The sequence below is a fragment of the Gigantopelta aegis genome, chromosome 14 (genome assembly GCF_016097555.1).
Source record: "Gigantopelta aegis isolate Gae_Host chromosome 14, Gae_host_genome, whole genome shotgun sequence".
Lineage (NCBI taxonomy): Eukaryota > Metazoa > Mollusca > Gastropoda > Neomphalida > Peltospiridae > Gigantopelta > Gigantopelta aegis.
Genome location: NC_054712.1, coordinates 26296100 through 26315690, shown reverse-complemented (window position 1 = coordinate 26315690; position 19591 = coordinate 26296100). Strand labels below are relative to the sequence as shown.

The window sequence follows — 19591 nt, the reverse complement described above, 5'->3', positions numbered from 1 at the left end:
CTACGTCCCGCCCTTTGTAGCATGAAGCACCAACATAAACAAAATGGCATTATATAACTTTCGGGTTTTTTTTTCTTTTTTAAACTTTAACTTTAGAGCTTTTTTACATTAACTTACAACATTCCCCTTGCTTGTAGTAGCTCAAAATTGATTCCATGCGATACAAGCTCAGTACGTATGTGAGAAGCTAAGGTCACGGGCTTTAATATACTTGTTTATTTGCGCGTGCCGCGTGATCAATCATAAAGTAATTGGAAGTATGGTAAACATGATCCAGCCTTTGACAGTATACAAGGTATTGTCGGCTACCCGGAACCACTGAGTGAATTAATAACGAGCGAGAGAAAGTAAAAGTCTACACCATTGTTGTGCCTCAAATAGCACCTGCTCGAACAAATTATATTGATAAATAGGTAGATAGGTAAAACAGATAGATAGATAGATAGATAGATTTGAGCAGATTAGATAGATGGATGGATGGATGGATGGACGTATGGACGGACGGATGGATGGACGAACGGACGGACGGATGCATGGGTGGATGGACGGGTGCATTCGGCAAATCCATCAGGCAGCCCCCACCTCTCTCCAACCCTCCACCACCTTTTTGTCACACACACACACACACACACACACACACACACACACACACACACACACACACACAGAGAGAGAGAGAGAGAGAGAGAGAGAGAGAGAGAGAGAGAGAGAGATACCCACACAGCACACACAGTCACACACACAGAGACACGCACACAAACACACACACACACACACACACACACAGATACACATTCACATACACACACGCACACGCACACACACACATACACATACACACTTCCTAATGCCTATTAATTATATCTTCCAAATAAATTGAAAATAAAGAGGTTATGCAGTGTTTTATGGCCAAAGAAATTATTCGTCAAATAGTGCAAATTTCTTATTTGGGTACACGTCCATTCCTCTTTTCTATTGGATTCCAAAACTTCCTAAGCATGAATAGCATTACGTTTAGTGCCCTGGGTCAACGCTTGATGTGTCTAGAGGTAGTGTTGAACCAACATATATTGGAATCTCATTTTCCCAAATGAGCCATAGATGCTGCAGTATTATAAATTTGGAGTCTGCGTCGGAATTGGTTTTATTCAATACCAATGTTTGGTTTAGAGAAGCCGAGCACTTATCGGATTGGTTTTATTGATAAAATCATTATCATATTACGAGAAGACTTGTTCGACGTCTGTCCAACATGTAGGAGATGTAACTGACAATAATTGAAAATAAACAGACAGACGTCGGGAAATGTCCGTCTGTTTTAGTGCTGTGGTCTTGCAACGGCTTTGTCGAAATATTCCTTATTGTTACCGAATTTAAAAAGACTTAGCCCAGTGGGCTTAGCGGTTGTTGGGCCCATTGGGCTATTTCTCGTTCCAGCCAGTTGCCCACGACTGGCATATTAAAGGCCGTGGTATGTGTTATCCTGTCTATGGGGTGGTGCATATAAAAGATCCCTTGCTGATAATCGAAAAGAGTAGCCCATGAAGTGGCGACAACGGGTTTCCTCTCTCAATATATGTGTTGTCCATAACCATATGTCTGACGTCATATAACCGTAAATGAAATGTGTAAAGTGCGTCGTTAAATAAAAATATTTTCTTCCTTCTTGATTTAGAAAAGTTAAATGTTTTAATGTCAAAGCCGAACCTTGCATTTGTAACAGTCAAAACATGGGTTTTTAAAATGTTTTACAACGTCGTAGACTTTATATACACAATAGTGTTATCATTATTATTTTAATTGTACATGCCCATTTGGCTATTTCTAGTTCCAGCCAGTGCACCACGACTAGTATATCAAAGACCGTGGCATGTGCTATCCTGTCTATGGGATGGTGCATATAAAAGATCCCTTGCCACTAATGGAAAAATGTAGCGGGGTTTTTCTCTGATACTATATGTCAAAATTATCAAATGTTTGACAACCAATAGCCGATGATTAATAATTAATATGCCCTAGTGGTGTCATTAAACAAAACAGCCTTTAACTTTACACTTCGTTTTGTGCAGCTGTGAACGGGAGATGGAAGGTCGCTTCTCTTGTTTTCGGTTGCACACATCATTAATTTGTTTTTAAAGGGTTCAAATCCATTATGGAAATATTTCACATTATCGATAAACGTTTTATGTATACATACAAGTTTAATGAGGTTGCACATGTGTTTATCTTTTCCGATAATAAAATATGTTAATTATTTTTGGAAATACTAGATGGCGCCTTTAACTGTGGTATCTGTTAAAAGAGTTTTTGGTATATCTGTGTTAGTTATTACATGGTTGGTCAGTTGTGTGATGCGTGTGTCAACTCTGACAGTCTGATTACGTCTTTAGATTACAAAAAAGAAACCTGACAGGGTGTTTACCGACACCCACGCACATTACTGTCAATCAGGCCTGCGGTGTTTACTAAATCGGTAGTTTAAAGACTGTTTATCACGTGCGGTTTTTTGTTTGTTTGTTTATTTTTATTTATTTTTATTTATTTACTTTTTTTTTTTTTGGGGGGGGGGGGGGGGGGGCGTGGCTCCGGCCGTTCATATGGGAACACAGCTACTGATAATCAATGAATCGATTTTTAACTGATCCGCATTCTGCGCCATCGCGCGCCACAAACAGCACACATGAAATACGAACTTCACGTGTTCGCTGTCAGACACCTTTTTTTAAAGGTTGGCTATATATTTTAGTGCCTATCTGCGTGCATCAGTGCGTGCGCGTGCATATGGGTGTTGCCATATGTCCAAGACTGATTCCCAAGATGGATCTGGCGGTTATTTGATTTTTTTTTTCAACCTTCATTGCCCCACATCGCTGGCAATGTCAAGGTCGGGGTGCCTTGAGTCATCCTCTGACAATGTACAATAATAATAAAATTCTAACATGATTGTGTGTACATGTATAACTAATTGTTAGATAAAGGTTTTATAATATTTCATATATGTATATATATAAAACATATATAATATGTATGGCAGTTGTATTCATTTCATTTGCTGTTAGACATTGCACAAGCATATCCATATTTGTTTTGTTTTTAATGATATGAGGGTCAAGAAGGATAGGTGAAACGAGTACACAGGAGAGATAAAAGGGGGGGGGGGGGGAGGGAAAGGGAGAAAATGGACATAAAGGAAAGGTTTGTCTATCAACACCCAAACGTTGGGGTTTGTTTTTATTATTAACTGCTTTAAGTGGGTGTTTAAAGTAGTAAGAACAAAACTTGTTTAAGAAGAAGAGGAAAACATGAAGAATTATTATATGACAGGGTCACAGAAACAAGGAGAGGAAGGATAAAGAGGACGAAAGAATAGTTTCTATCAAAATGATGGGTGTTTCAAAGGTGTACGATACGTATACTAGTGCTTGTGTTATTTGTAAGTACAATGGGTTTGGACACAAAACAGGAGAAATAGACAAATAACGCCTTTAACTGACTAAATTTGTCAATTACTCCATTTATTTATGACCTTAGGCTATCTGATATATTAACGGCTGTGGTATGTGCTATTCTGTTAGTAAGAGAAATTAGCAAACGAAGTACGTGTATCCTCATTTACTCGAAAACCGTCCTACTAACAGGAAATGACTGATGCGCATGTTCGATGTTGTCAGACTAACTTGTTTCCAACAGTAATGTTTACCTTTTCACTTCAATAATAAAATGAAGAAAACGTCTTCTATATAATCTCGTTTTGTTTTTGTTTACATAAACATTCCAATGGGTAGTAAGAATCAGTTATTTTACTATCTTTCCCCGATAACCCCGTAGGCCTACTATGTAGTTGTCGAAGTGGATCACATAATTTGTAACTAAATTAATGAGACCAGTTTATTTTTTATCTATTAAAAGTCTTATTTCTCATGTATGTTAGATATGCATTGGAGTGGTATTCAGTGTGATGGGAAAATGCATTGTATTGTGCAATTTGTTTTTTAATAAATATATATTTTATTATTTGTTCAAAAGTGCTCGCTAAAACAATATGTTGTTACGTCAACTGTCTACAATGCGTAGTTTTGTTTTTAAATACCTTATTTTAATATATGACGGTTTTCGAGTTAGGACGCTTCTCGAGAACTAGCGATACCTCTGGCTACTAATCAAAATGCCGATGATTAATTAATCAATGTGCTCTAGTGGGGTCGTTAAACAAAAGAATCTTTAATTAAAAAGAGTAGCCTAAAGAGTTAATGGCTAATGAATTTTTCTTATTCATCCTAACACACCGACAATCCATCTGACAATCCTGTCAATGCGAAGTCTAAAATAGTTAGTATGGGCTTGGGGTGGATGAATTTTTTTTAAGGTGGAATAATATTCAGTCTTCTCCATCCGCACAAAAAAGAGCACTTTTAACCTAAAGGGTGTATACAACCAAATCAAATCCCAAAGACGAAAATAGTAACATGTGTGGCTAAAACTTCTAGATGCAGCCTATCAATCGACATATACACCATGGATATAAATACTACTACCCCTCACCTTAAAGGGACTGTCCTGAGTTTGCAGTCACTGTAAGATGTTTGCGATAACAGAGTTGGCGACTACTAGTTCATACTAAATACATTTTCTTGTTTAGAATACCAGTGTCTGTATATCAAATGTGTTTGCGGTCGTATAATGATGTTCGTAGCACTCAGTTCTTACTTTAATTCGTGATATATATATTTTCGTACGTACGAAATTATTGGGAGGTAAAATCCAATTTAGGCTACTACAAGCATTAGAACAACAACAAACACCTTGTAAATACACACACTGATATTTTAAATAAGAAAATGTATTTAATTTGTATGTAACGTTATTGAAAAGGCTCTATTGGTCGGAAACATTTTACAATGGTCGTAACTCAGGACTGTCTCTTTAAAGTAAATCAAAAAACAAAATGGGGGTTCAGACAAACTGATAGCGTCTATGACCATCCTAGTTTCACGCAAAAATGGTCATGCTATTTTAGTATGACCCCGCACATGTTTCAAGCACAAATGTAGGTGGTACATTGACAACACTAAATTACAGGAATTTACCGGCCAGATGAACCAACATTTTATCACAATAAACTGCATTGTATGAACTGCTCTATCACAATTTAGGTGCACCTCGAACCTTGACCCAACCGGATGTTATTTGGTTTAGTACTACCTTTCATTAATTTCATTTCAACTTAGTTTCGTGCTTATATCCAACTAAGGTTCAAGCACGCTGTCCTGGGCACACACCTCAGCTATCTGGGCTGTCTGTCCAGGACAGTGGGTTAGTTGTTAGTGATAAAGAGAGGGTGTAGTGGTCTCACACCTAACCATTGAGTCGCTGCGAACCCTGTATCTACCAGCCTTATGTTCGATGGCTTAACCACGACGCCATCGAGGCCGGTCTTAATACTACCTCAAAAAGGGTGCATTTCTGTATGCTTCTGGAGGTAATTAATTGCCCCACCCTCCCCACCCCCGCCCACTCAGATACGGCCCTGAAGCTCATGTGAAACCCGCTCGCGTAATCGTGCTTGAACCTTAATTGGATATAACCACGAAACAAAATGTCATCAGCGTTGGCCTTTATTATCATCGTCGCCATTATCGTCATCATCTTTTGTGAGGTTACCAACATTAATTTAGCGAAGCAAGATGACTTTTGCCACAACATATTGTCACGTGTGGCTTTTTTCTCTGCCCAGGAGAGCCGAATATTGATGAACTGTGAATTAATTCACCTCAGGGTAAGGTTGTCTGTTGCGGTGGCCAAGTGATGGTGCGCCCCCTGGCAAATGATCACCGAAGCAGACGTCAATGACCAGTCTATTTCCGAGATAAAATTGTCCAATTTATTCAGCTTTGGTCTGTGTCTCGGGGCAGTCTGTGGCGTATCCGGGTTTTGATTTATTGAACGTCAGTAACAGCAACAAAACGATACACATACGTATAATAATATACGGTGTAAACATTAATTAAATTACTGACAGTACTCAACTACGTACATCAGATCCTTTGAATAAAATACTTTAAACGAACGTATTTTTGTCGGTCATTTTAACGTCCGTACACGAACCAGACGTTTTGGTTTTTTTACTATTTGTGCTATTCTGTCTGTTGGATGGTGCGTGTAAAAAATCCCTTGCTACTAATGAAAAAAAATGTATCTGGTTTTCTCTCTAAAACTATATTCAAAATTACAAAATTTTACGACATCCAATAGCCGATGATTAATAAATAAATGTGCTCTAGTGGTGGCGTTAAACAAAAACAAATTTTAACTTTTTTTTATAATTTGGAAATTATTTAATTTTAATTTTCTAGTCTCTGAATATTGTAGAATAGCGAAATGCGTAGCGATTCGTTTGCAATCCTATATAGTTGTTTAACAGTAATGCTAACATGAAATATTATTTTTAACAAAAAACCCAACAAAAACAACAAATTACAGGTCCGGTGTCTGGCACTGGCCCGTAGTATGGTGCTAATAACAATGTGTAGTTTTATTCCGTGATAAATTACCGGTCCGGAGTTTAGCCGTATCCCAGCAGCAGATTAATCCCGAAAGTATCTCATTTTTGTTTTCTCGGTTTAGACGGTCCCCAGAGAACTCCGAATCATCTCTTGATGGAGAATTTTGTCGTAAAAGAAAGTAATAAAATAACAGGCCACATCAGGGTCGTGTCTACTTTGACTAACTAGAAAACGGAATATGCATGGCTGGTCGTGGTGGAGGTGAAAGGGAATTAATTAGTCCCATTAAGAACAAAATCTATTTACAAAACATGCAAACTCTACTAGTCAGTCTACCCCCACGCATCCCCCACCATCAATATACACACACACCTCCCAAATGCAAAAACTGCAGAAGGTCAGTTCTTCCAATTATAATTTACTTCCGCCCTACTCGTTCTAATAAGGCAAATCTAGTCTTCAGTTGATAACTTAGCATTTCCATATCGACTGCAATTAAAGTGGCGCAAACTAAGACGTAGTATTGTTTTCATCCACGGCAAGCTGCAGACATGGCTTTAAACTTAAAGGTGCACTGTCACAGTTTCATCTGTCATATTTCAGTATTATTTAAAAAAAAGTACAAATCAATCTATTCCACATATAATCCTGGGCCCCGTTCCACGAAGCGATCTTAGCACTAAAATCACCGTAACTGCATAAGGTAGCAATGAACTGAAGATCATCTTAGCGCTAAGATCGCTTCATGGAACGGGGCCCTGTGTGTTACGAAGCGATCTTAGCGCTTAATAGAGAATAATACATGAGTGGCCGTTAGATATCATTTATCTCACAACGAGTTGTTTTAAAATGTATCTAACGAGCGAAAGCGAGTTTCATGCGATTTTAAGCAACGAGTTGTGAGGTAAATGGTATCTAACGGACACGAATGTATTATTCTATGTCTTACATATCAAAAAAACAAAACAAAAAACCACCAGGTTTTAAGCAAATTTTAACATATTTTTTGACTAAAATGTATTTACAGCCGTTGCACTTGTAGCTGACTTACGCGTCACAGACACATGCTTGACAGGTTAACTATACGTCACGTTGTAATCGATTTCCACCGTGCTGTTTTTTATTGGACGTATGGCATTGGTGACCTGGTCATCACCTAGGAGCAGCCAGTCGTATGTCTTGAAATTGTGTGTAAACAACTATGTGTTATCAAAAATAACGCATGGTGTTCTCACAAACGGGTGTGTAAGAAGATCACCTTAATTGTTGGTTTATACAGTTATAAAGGGACATTCCTGAGTTTTCTGCATTGTAAGATGTTTCCGACGTATAAAATATTTCTACGATTAAACTTACATATTAAATATATTTTCTTGTTTAGAATATTAGTGTCTGTATATTCAATGTGTTTCTGGTCGTCTTAATATTTGGATTTTGTCTTCAAATAATTTTGTACGTACGAAAAAGTATATTTTAGGAAATAAAGTGAAATTTAACCTAGTACAAATATTAGAACAACCAGAAACACGTTTAATATACAGCCACTAATATTTTATGCAGAAAAATATATTTGATATGTAATTACAATCGTTAAAAAGTCTCTGTTAGTCGGTAACATCTTAAAAATTACAGCAAACTCAGGAATGTCCCTTTAAAATACTCAAGATTGGGACATATGAATAATACATTCGAGACTTAAGTGGGGCGAGACGTAGCCATGTGGTAAAGCGCTCGCATAGTGAGCAGTCAGTCTACGATCGACCCCCGTCAGTGGGCTATTTCTCGTTCCAGTTAGTGCACCACGACTGGTATATCACAGTTAGTCGTATGTGCTCTCCTGTCCTTACTACTAATGGAAAAATGCAGCAGGTTTCCTCTCTAAGACTATGTCAAAATTACCAAATGTCTGACATCCAATAGCCTATGATTTTTAAAAATCAATGTGCTCTAGTGGTGTCATTAAACAAAAACAAACATCAAACTTTAACCAATAGCCGATGATTAATAAATCAATGTGCTCTAGTGGTGTCGTTAAACAAAAACAAACTTTAACTTTAAAGTAACATGACAAATACACTCGAGACTTAGGGCCACTTCTTTAATGACAAGTCTTATGATCAAACATTTACTTTGAGAGAGAACTGCGGCCGTTATTCCCACCCCCACCCCTTCCCCAGCTAGGTACAGCTCTGAACACAGACCTTTATCATTATGATGGAAACTAGACGAGCTGAACCTGGAATTGGCAGTCATAATGAGACGAAGAAACATCGTCCAGGTAGAGCGATCGATAAAACATTAAGAGGTTTTCTTAACGACGGGTCACTCCGCTGAACGAAGCCGTGAGAGATGAGGTTTTCCCTAGACAAACACATTCGCACGTTTTAGGGTTGGCACACACCTACTGATTAACGCAGACGCGTTTGTCGTGTCGGCATTACTCGGTTGGTGTGAGCAGGGCAAACATGCGGCAGTCGCGTCTAATCTCCATGTTTTCCCCGATTATATTGTCGCGTCGGCTGGTGTGTGCAGGTGCACGTGTTCATACTACTGCCAACTCGACAGTCGTGTCGGAGTGAATCGGTAGGTGTACGCCAAGCATTACTCCAACAAAAATTAAGCCGCTATAGGGGTCGTCATAGTGGGTATCCGTGTATTGGTGAAAACAAAGAGGAGAAAACGCTTTGCTATTCGGTAGAAGTAGCTTGTAGTACGGAAAGTTATCCAAGATAATATTATATACTTTGATTGCTCTTCGACAGGAGGCACGATGTAGCCCAGTGGCAAAGCGTTCGCCTAATGCGCGGTCGGTCGAGGATCGATCCCCATCGATGGCTCCATCGGGCTATTTCTCGTTGCAGCCAGTGCATCACGACTGGTATATCAAAAGCCGTGGCATGTGCTATTATGTCTGGAGGATGGTGTATATAAAAGATCCCTTCCTACTATTGGAAAAATATAGCAGTTTTCATCTTTAAGACTATATGTAAAAATTACCAAATGTTTGACATCCAAATGCCAGTGATTAATAAATCAATGTGCTCTAATAGTGTCGTTAAACAAAGATGCCTTGCTACTAATCGAAAAGAGTAGCCAATTGTTGGAGTTTATTTACTTTAAGCCATGTGGCTCATAAGCATACAATTATAGACAATATTATAAATCATATATAAACAATCAACAGCATAAACATAAACAAGTGGATGTGTATTTGGAGGATGGACAGTTATACATGTTGCGATCTTAAATGTAATGCATATTTTAAATATCTTCCAAGATTACAAAGTTGTTTTCTATTCTGATCAGACAGTAATTGTATTAATTTGAAAACAGACGGTCTTAACCAGTAGTATTTGTTTGCATACAATATGCGAATATGAAAATACAATGGACATATTAAAATAAAATGAAATTAATCTTCAATGTTATTCCAATTACACACACGACATTTTCTCTGTGATCGTTCAGTTCTATAATACCTTCCTTGTTCAATGAGTAATTGGTGCCATGAAACACAAAATTTTGCGATAAAAGATGAATAATAAATAGGTAATGATATCCTCAGACAACCCAATACGCCATAACACAAAACAGTGGAACAGCGCCCTACTTTTGGATTTTTGAATGGAAGGAAAGAAGGAAATGGTTTATTTAACGACGCCCTCAACACATTTATTTACGGTTATATGGCGTCTGACATATGGTTAAGAACCACACAGATATTGAGAGAGGAAACCCGCTGTCGCCACTTCATGGACTACTCATTCCGATTAGCAGCAAGGGATCTTTTATATGCACCATCCCACATACAGGATAGTACATACCACGCCCTTTGTTACACCAGTTGTGGAGCACTGAATGGAACGAGAAATAGCCCAATGGGTCCACCGACGGGGATCGATCCTAGACCAACCGCGCATCAGGCGAGTGCAGTACCACTGAGCTACGTCCCGCCCCGTACAATTGTGGATGATGAATTAAAATGAAAAGTCATTAAAAAGGACACTTCAAACGGGCGAGGGCGGTCACGGGACCCCTGTGACACCCCCCCCCCCCCCCACACACACACACACCAACCCACCCACCCACCCCACCCCACCCCACCCCCTGGATCCGCCGATGTATCTCACTAAAGACGGCTTCTATACCGTTAAGTTTAGTTCCGCTCTCTGGGGACTGTTCGTAAAAACTACGACTATTTTATCGCCATTTTACAACTCGTAATTGATTTCGCTAAGCAATCAGATTAAAAGGAAACATGACCAACGTTGTTCTTATTTGCCTTGACACACGTGTCTTCGTGCCGTTGTAGAAACACTAAGTGAATATTCTTAGAAAGTAATAACACAAGCACCGCGGTTTATAAAAGTACATTGTTTTGCTGCCGATAATAACTCTCGAATCAATTAGGAGTCACAAAAAGAGTACTGACTGGGGAGGGGGGGGGGGGGGGGGGGGGGGCATACCCTGCCGATCGTTGAAAACCTCGATTCAGACAGCTGCTACGCGTGTGGTGTTTAACCCGTTTCTAGTTGAAGAGCATTTTGATGACTTGATTATAGGAAAATGTATGATAACCAGCACCTTCCATTTATTTGGAGAGTTTTCAGCAAACATACGGGCTCTTGTAACACGTTATTTCATCAATCGATTCCTGATGACGTCCTTCTTTACGGAGCACTTCCGGAATGGAACTGCTTTTAGCGCGTGCGTAGTGTTCAGTATCAGATATCCCTGGAGAAAATGTTGTATGTTCGTTTGTTGTTGTCGTTGGCAACGTGCAATAATTTACGTCAAATCTGAAATCCATAGTAATTACCAGTCATTGTTACGCGATCAGTTAATCTTTGGTGGCTTTTGACAGCCACATCAAACATACAAACACAAGTTCAGTTTTGATAATTAGATATATGGTTGCTTTCGAACTTTGTCAACACTATCGTAACCCAATATTACATGTATTGTCACAATATATTTAGGGGAAACTATATAATGTATGACCATATGCGAACGTTAATGCTGGTTTTACTTGTTGCAATTGCTTGGGTTGGTCGAAATAATATCATGTGGGTTAGACAACTGTAGTCAGTTTCACTCAACATCGTAAGGTTACGTCTGCGACTAGCAGTTATACCGGAACTACGTTTACACGTGTTTGGCATCTATTTCACACAGAAAATTACATCATTACGGGAGAATGAGCATTTTAATGACAAAGAAAATTATATATGTGTACTTAAAACTATATTTGTTGTACTATAATAGTAATAAGAATTGTGTTTTCGTCATAGATTTACGTTTACGTGCAAAACTAGGTTCAAGATTTTTTGTGAAATTGGGTCCTGACGTTCAGTTTTTCACTTCTTTCGCCAATGCATAAAAAACTAAATAGGTCGTTTCAGCTGTTTTCTTTACTGTTTAAAATTAATATAATAACTGTTAATTTCGAATCAGTAAATGTTAATGTTTATTGAAAAACTTCCATGAATGTCAAACATTATCACGTTTAATGTTTAAATAACATTGGTTTTGGAGTAAATGAAACATATTAAGTTATAGTAGCAGTTTAATGTGAATGGTGTGTAGACCGAAGTTAAAGAAACTTTTAAAGGTCATTTTCATAGTTACACCTTTCATATTTCATTATTTTTGTATTTGTGAGAAATAACTACAAATTAATCCATCTTGTCTTGTCTTGACAGGTTTAACTGAATCGTAAGTGTGAGAACACCTAATCAGAACGACTTCAGTCTTATACTTTCCGATTTTTGTTGGGTCGACAAGTCGGTGCGACTAATCGCAAAATGAGAACGCCGCTTTACTGGATGTTGCAATAATAAACAATTTATAACAGTAGTAAATGACTTTATTTTGATCTCGAATTTTGTGGGCTTTTAATTAAAGTTGTAATTCTTACATTCCACTCGAAAAATGAATAAATATTGTTGATTGTCATGAAACTTCGAAACTGCCCCTTTAAGTGAAGAACGATACGAATAGTTGGGTAACAATAAAATGCAATACACTGGGCACCGGTTATTATCACGTGTATATCCCTTGTCCAACAGGTTTCATTGTTTTAACTGGCACATACACTTGATAATAATCGGTAATTGTTTATGATCGCCTATGCCTAAAAAACCCTCAAACAAACAAACACAAAAATAACTGTCATCCGGTGTCCGTTCCAAAAGATGATAATAATTCCTGGTTCACGGTTCATCGTGATAATTATGATGGCGCCACTTAGCGAATGGAATAATCACTTGGTGCACGTTAAAGTGCTTACCGCCAGGAATCGAGGAGTAATGCATAAATCAATGACGTCAGTGCAGTGTTTACGAAAAGCTAGTGCCAATATTTTCGACGCTACCGGTGGTATAGTGGTTAAACCATCGGGCTTAATGTTTATGATAAGTACTGGGTTCCAAATCCCGGTACCGGCCCCCTCCCAGAGCGAGTTTAACGAATCGCTGGGTAGATGTAAGGCCACTACACAGACGTCTTGCTCACCACTAATTTAGTCACTGTCAGTGCCAAGGACAACGTGCTTGAACATTAATTGGATATTAACACCAAAATGAGTATAAAGGAATGAAATGTTTAACGTTAGAAATAAATATGCGATTGAAAACAATATTGTGTATGTATGCAGTCAATGAATGCATGTTTCTATAGTGTAAGACAAAGTGAGATAGAGACATAGAGAGAGACATAGAGACAGAGACAGAGACATAGAGAGAGAGAGAGAGAGAGAGAGAGAGAGAGAGAGAGAGAGAGAGAGAGAGAGAGAGAGAGAGGTAAACCATTTTATTAACATATTAGTTGTTTATGACCTGCTACATATGCTATTATAAATACACCATTTTATTTCTCTGTGGCATACACAGCTTTATGATAATTCGTTTCTTCCTGTAAACACTTTACAGCACTAATATACTGATATTTACTGGTAACATAAATAATGTCTGTATTACTGCTTAGATCTGCACGTCAACTGGTACATGGATTTAAATAGCGGAATATCACCCATGAGCCGTGACAAGATAAACGGTCGTATTGTGTTGAAAAGGGCTAACAATGACAAGGATATAAGTTAATGATATCTGTCTCACGGACATAATATACAATTTAAAGCCGCGTGAGATGGCCTAGTCGATAACAGGATCGAATTAATAGAGAGGTCTCGCAACCACACCGCTACTGTTACGGATAGTGGTAGATGAGGGGCCTAATTCACTAAACTCCCGCAACTTTGCGATCTCGCAGTGCAATACCAAAAGACTTTCTAAGAGGATGCTTTGTTGTCTAGCAGAGCCTAAGAGACCTTTGTGAATAAGGCTCCAGCACTTTTGAATGTAGTTATTGACGTCACAGCAGTTTGCTTCCCGCTCTCTGTGACTAAAATGCCTACTACACGTAATACGTGTAATAGATAATTTTAATGCCGCCATCTTTAAGTCACTAACCGTGCCGATCTGCGAAACTAGCTAAATGATTAGTACAATTAACGAATAACGTATACGCCATCCATAAAACATATAGCGTACATGATTATATGTATTAAACTACACCGACCGTCCATAAGCTAGACCAAAAATTGGTACCATCTGAGGGCATCAAACAAAACTCTTATAATTGTTTTAGTACACCCTAAGACAAAACAAAAATGCATGATGGACTTTTCAATAGGGTAGCTTTACCTATAATCCGTCCCACAGAGAACGCATTTTTTCATGCTATGGAATTTACTACAACTTATTTATTTCTGAGCCAAATGATTTGTAAATTGCACACAAAAATAGTATTTTTCTGTTATTGTCATAGTGGGGGGAAACACCTCGCTTGGACATGCCATAAGCGGATTAAAATAAAATATATTTAACTCTAGCAACGTAAGTTATAATCGCCAAAGTCGTCAAGTTACAATCCATCCAATCTAACAACAGACATATAATTACTTATAACCGTGACTATTATCTTCCTTTGTTATTATTTTGCTGTAGAACTACTTTGGTGGAATGCAGTCTGGGAGCAATGAGGTCCAGCCTAAATACAAAAATGAAAGAGAGATGAGCCGAGTTCCGAAGTGCATATAGATTAGCTTTGAAACCAACCACATCGCCTTCCTGCGAACTTGCGTTATTTCAAAACAAGCGTACAGACATTAAGGAGCTTTGTAACTTTAGATACGTAATCCAACCGCAGCATTCTCAGCTTATTGAAATTGATGAATCATCTGTCTTAATATATCGCATACCTCTACTTTCATTAACATGTCCATTCAGCCAGAGCATCAATGAAGGATGCACCTTCTGTATAATAGCTATACCATGCTACTGTACTCTGTCCACAGAAGACCTTCTTTATCCAGCACCGTTTGGTTCTTGCAGAAATCAATCCAAGCATGTGACCCTACTTCATCCGGTCAATCTTGCGCTCCTTCAAAAAAAATTTGATGCCTCTGCGCTTGCCAGCATTGCGGGCGACACAACGTTTACCAAAGCCATTTCAATAGATGTGCCTGACTTTCACATTTATTCACACAATTTCACAACTATGCTCGCGCAAGACACACAAGATCATCTCAGTCTAAAACGTATGGTAGAGAGCGCCAAACAAGATAGAACAATATTTAAGACATTAACGGAACCCCTTCTGGACGGTCAAATTAACATAAGCCCTAACTGGCCAGACATAAACGCTATTGTTGCTATAGTAAGTTCAGTACTTTCTGTTTTGTCTATCTTGCTGGTGATATGGATGTTCTTCAAGCTCCGTACACTGTGTGCGGCCCTCCTCTTAGTAACTAGGTCAGTGCCTTGCAAAACTATAGAATTACCTTCCTTTCACAACCACGCGCCCTCTACGCCACAATCCAACTCATTTTTAATAACAAATCTTACTGACTACCACATCTCCATTATGCTTGGAATAATATCAATCTTAATGATTGCCCTCATCATTATATTAATTGTAAGGCAACGCCAGGCACACAAACATTGCATAATGGTGGAAATAACATCAGGTCCAGTATGTATCACTATTCCTATAATATCCCTGTCACTGTGTCCTTCTTATTGGTTAATCCAACCCCCTAACTATATAGACAACCTACAAATCTCTGGATATTTCTTCCCCTCACTAACTTTTAATTGGCCTGGATTTCTTATAACCAACAAGCTTACAAACAAATCACTTGCCCTTCCTACATGAATACGAATTTCATTCCTCACAGCTAGGAAGTTACATTGTCTCTTCCAGCAACCATTTACTGCTTATGTATTACTGGTTCATCACGGGTTTTTTAAGGTTCTGGGACCAGATTCGTCAGGGAATCCATTTTAATTCATAGTACAAAAAAAAAAGTGTTGGCACGTGGCATAGGGCAATACTCGTGAATTATTAGTGCAGACTTTGTATTGAAAATGTATGTAAATATATGTATGTATGTATATTATGTTATTAAACATTAAAACTTGTTTTGCTTTTGACGACAAAAGCTACATGATGCCCGGGGGTACTGTCATAGTGGGAAAAAACGCCTCGCTTGGACATGCCATAAGCGGATTAAAATAAAATATATTTAACTCTAGCAACGTAAGTTATAATCGCCAAAGTCGTCAAGTTACAATCCATCCAATCTAACAACAGACATATAATTATTTAAAATTGTGACAGTTCGACTGCAATTAACGGGTGCCTTCGGACTGGCGGCGCAAGAGACAAACGATGTCTTGGGCCGAGTAGATTGATTATGACAATAATCCTGACAATAAATAAAATACCTAAGTACATCAATACGTAACGATATGAGCCGGCTCCAATTAATGGGTATGTGCCGATTAAGGACCGCTGTAGACAAAAGATGTCTTATCCCGAGTAAATTGATTACGGCAATAATCTTGACAATAATTAAAATACCAAAATACATTAATACGTAACGATATGAGCCGAGTGCTATAAAATAACGCACAGACCAGTGTCCAGTTATAACGCACTTGACTGACCAGGAATAAACACTTCGGAACTCGGCTCATCTCTCTTTCATTTTTTTATTTAGGTAAGTACCTTTAAACTATGTTTGTTATAAAATGTTTATTACATGTATTGATTACCTTAGTGCATACCGGTATCTACTATACAATATATCTATGTGCCATCCTAATTGCATACGATGTTATTACGTACATTTGCTATCTACATGAATCTATACATTCGGATATATTTAATGCACATATGAATAATGTTAAATGACATATTTTGTAGAAATGTGAATGTCTGTTTATTATATGTATTACGTGCATGTACCTAATTAGCTGATCAATGTAGGCGAAATTATATAAGTGTAAATAATGTCAAATACCAAAAAGGTAAACACGTTCGACACACAAGATATATATAGTACGCTACTGCGATGATCAATTTATATATCAGTACTACATGTAATTAGCGCCACAGTAACTCCCGTAAAATGCTATTTATTACATGTCGTTGGAGACACAGGAACACGCGCAATATGTACTTTATTGATCATTATTACAAATCGTAAGTCACTAACATGTACATTCGGGAGTAAACGCAATATGCATTGAAACAATATATACACAATTTAACTAATGCAGTGATTTACTGTTACCTGTGTATACAGCCATTGTGCATAATTAATATATTACCGTAGTTACTCGATGTAATGTTCTCATAATGAACAGTATTTTATACTTAGAAACGAAGTCAACAAACACAGTTATTTACCTCTACGTTGTTATACAAGCCATTTGGTTTAATCATTGTTTCACGTAATGTAGTTGCCTAACTGTTTAAACGTTTTAACACGTTTTCTAATATATATGTATGAATCGATTTTATGTACACATCTTATATTGTTGCAAGATGTATTCTATGTAAAACACAACGCACATGACTGACCAGGAATAAACACTTCGGAACTCGTCTCATCTCTCTTTCATTTTTGTATTTAGGCTGGACCTCATTGCTCCCAGACTGCATTCCCCAAAGTAGTTCTACAGCAAAATAATAACCAAGGAAGATAATAGTCACGGTTATATTATTTCCAAAACACTTTTACTTTGCGTCTTACGTCAAACCAAACTGAAATTATTTACAAACAAACATTTTCATAGAATGATGGAACGGACTGCAGTTATCACACTTTTAATATTTATTATTCAGGTGGTCAAACAATTTGAGAAATCTGTGTTTAAGGGTTTTCTAAAGCACTTATAAACCTTGTAGATCGGTACCCACTATGTTCTTTGTTATTTTTTGCATCTGTCGTAAGTGCTGATTAAGGATCCGAGAAGTGATAATTTGTGTCAACAAAGTCGTCAGACATCACGCCAAAACATTGCAATTACTAGTATATGTATCCGATTATTCCGTTATACGTATAATATTACCAACAAGAATAGCCATATCAAATATCAACAAAAGGGTTGCTTCCCAGCAAAAAAATATTGATTTTCAATATACATCCCCTAATACACCTCAGGTGGCCTAACAATGCACAAACATAAGATACATTACCATGAACACCAACATTGCCCAAATCGACGAAATTTGATGAAAAAGCTGCATTGAATCAAATGATGTCAAAGAGTGCATAGAAGTTATCTAAAGCTTCGTTTGTTCAACGTTTGTACCACCTATATGTAGTCTTCCATATCAGCATCTATGTCCCCTGGTTTAATGGGTTTGAACGTTTCAGGCAGATTTTTGATAACTTACTTTTGCAACCCTTTATATTATAGCAACAGTATTTGCTGTTTTCCCACTGCCCATTGCAGTTCTTGCTAGTAACTATTATTTGGACAGAAATCAGAAGACGCATCTCTGAAATTATGAAACTAATTCGGTGTAGCTTTTCAACAAAACATTACACTCTTTGAATGCAAACTGTTAATGATTAACAGAGCAGTTACTATATAATACTCTGTTGCTGACATGGGACAAATACTAAAACAACAGATTCTATCCTTTTGTCGTTATTTAAATTCTGTTAATATATAGCTACTAACTAAAGGTCATTTGGTGATGGCCGATCATTTCCAGGTATAACTGAAGCACACTAGTACACTAGTAATTGCCATGGTTCGGTGAGAAATCTTGGCGTCATACAATTATACATTTTGTGAGATACATTGTCTTGAACAAGAATTTGCAAGTATAAAATATATGTCAATTATATAGAGACATAAAATGGGAATGATAAAACTATAACGGATGGCTGAAAGGTTCTGAGCCAAAATATGATGAATTACGCTGACGGAGTTTGTAGGTAATAATTTTTTCAACATAACCCCCCCCACACACACACACACACACACACACACACACACCACCCCCCGCCTTCTACACACTGCTGCCAATGATGCTCGAGTGCCTGGATCACACTAGTGTTTAGGGCTTCCTCCTGGTGGATTCATAGCTTACCCACAACATAAATGATGTCATCATCTTACCAAACAGATTTGTCTTCAAGTGTGGGAAGAGGTAGAAATCTGGCAGTGCCAAATCTGGTGAATACGGATGATCGTTAATAAGTTCAAAGCCACAGTCATACATAGCAGCCATGACATAGGTGTCTTGGAACCAAACTTGTAACATTTGTCACACCCAGTTTATTCCTTAACTTTCTCATGAGAAATGCCTACTGTATTGGCGGTGTGATGTGTGGTGAGTCGTCGATCATTTCCCTTAGTAGTGGCAGTTGGAGATTTTCCCGGTCTTGGATCATTTTCGACGCTCTCTTCTCCTCTTGAACTCAGTTGCTCACCTCTTAAATGTTAAAAGTGACAAAAGTTGACACCAATGCCGAATGGCTGGCTGTTGGAGTTAGCCCTTTGGTTGGAGATATTTGATGACACCGTAAAAGCCAGTTTTGTCCATTTTCATCAACAGAGAATACCTAGTCACTTTGATGACTGTAGAGCTATGCTACAAGATTGTGTATTTGGTTCAATTGTAACCTATGAGCATAAAACGTATAAACCTTAATACACACAAACTATTGATGTACAATACTTCATTTGTAGTTAATCTCAGAACCTTTCAGCCACCCTTCGTGC

General features: G+C 37.9%; 1 protein-coding gene across 1 annotated transcript in view; it reads right to left on the bottom strand.

Moving 5' to 3' along the window:
* The window catches only part of LOC121388276, a 92007-nt gene that overhangs the window by 45858 nt on the left and 26558 nt on the right, over positions 1-19591 (bottom strand). The window lies entirely within an intron of this gene.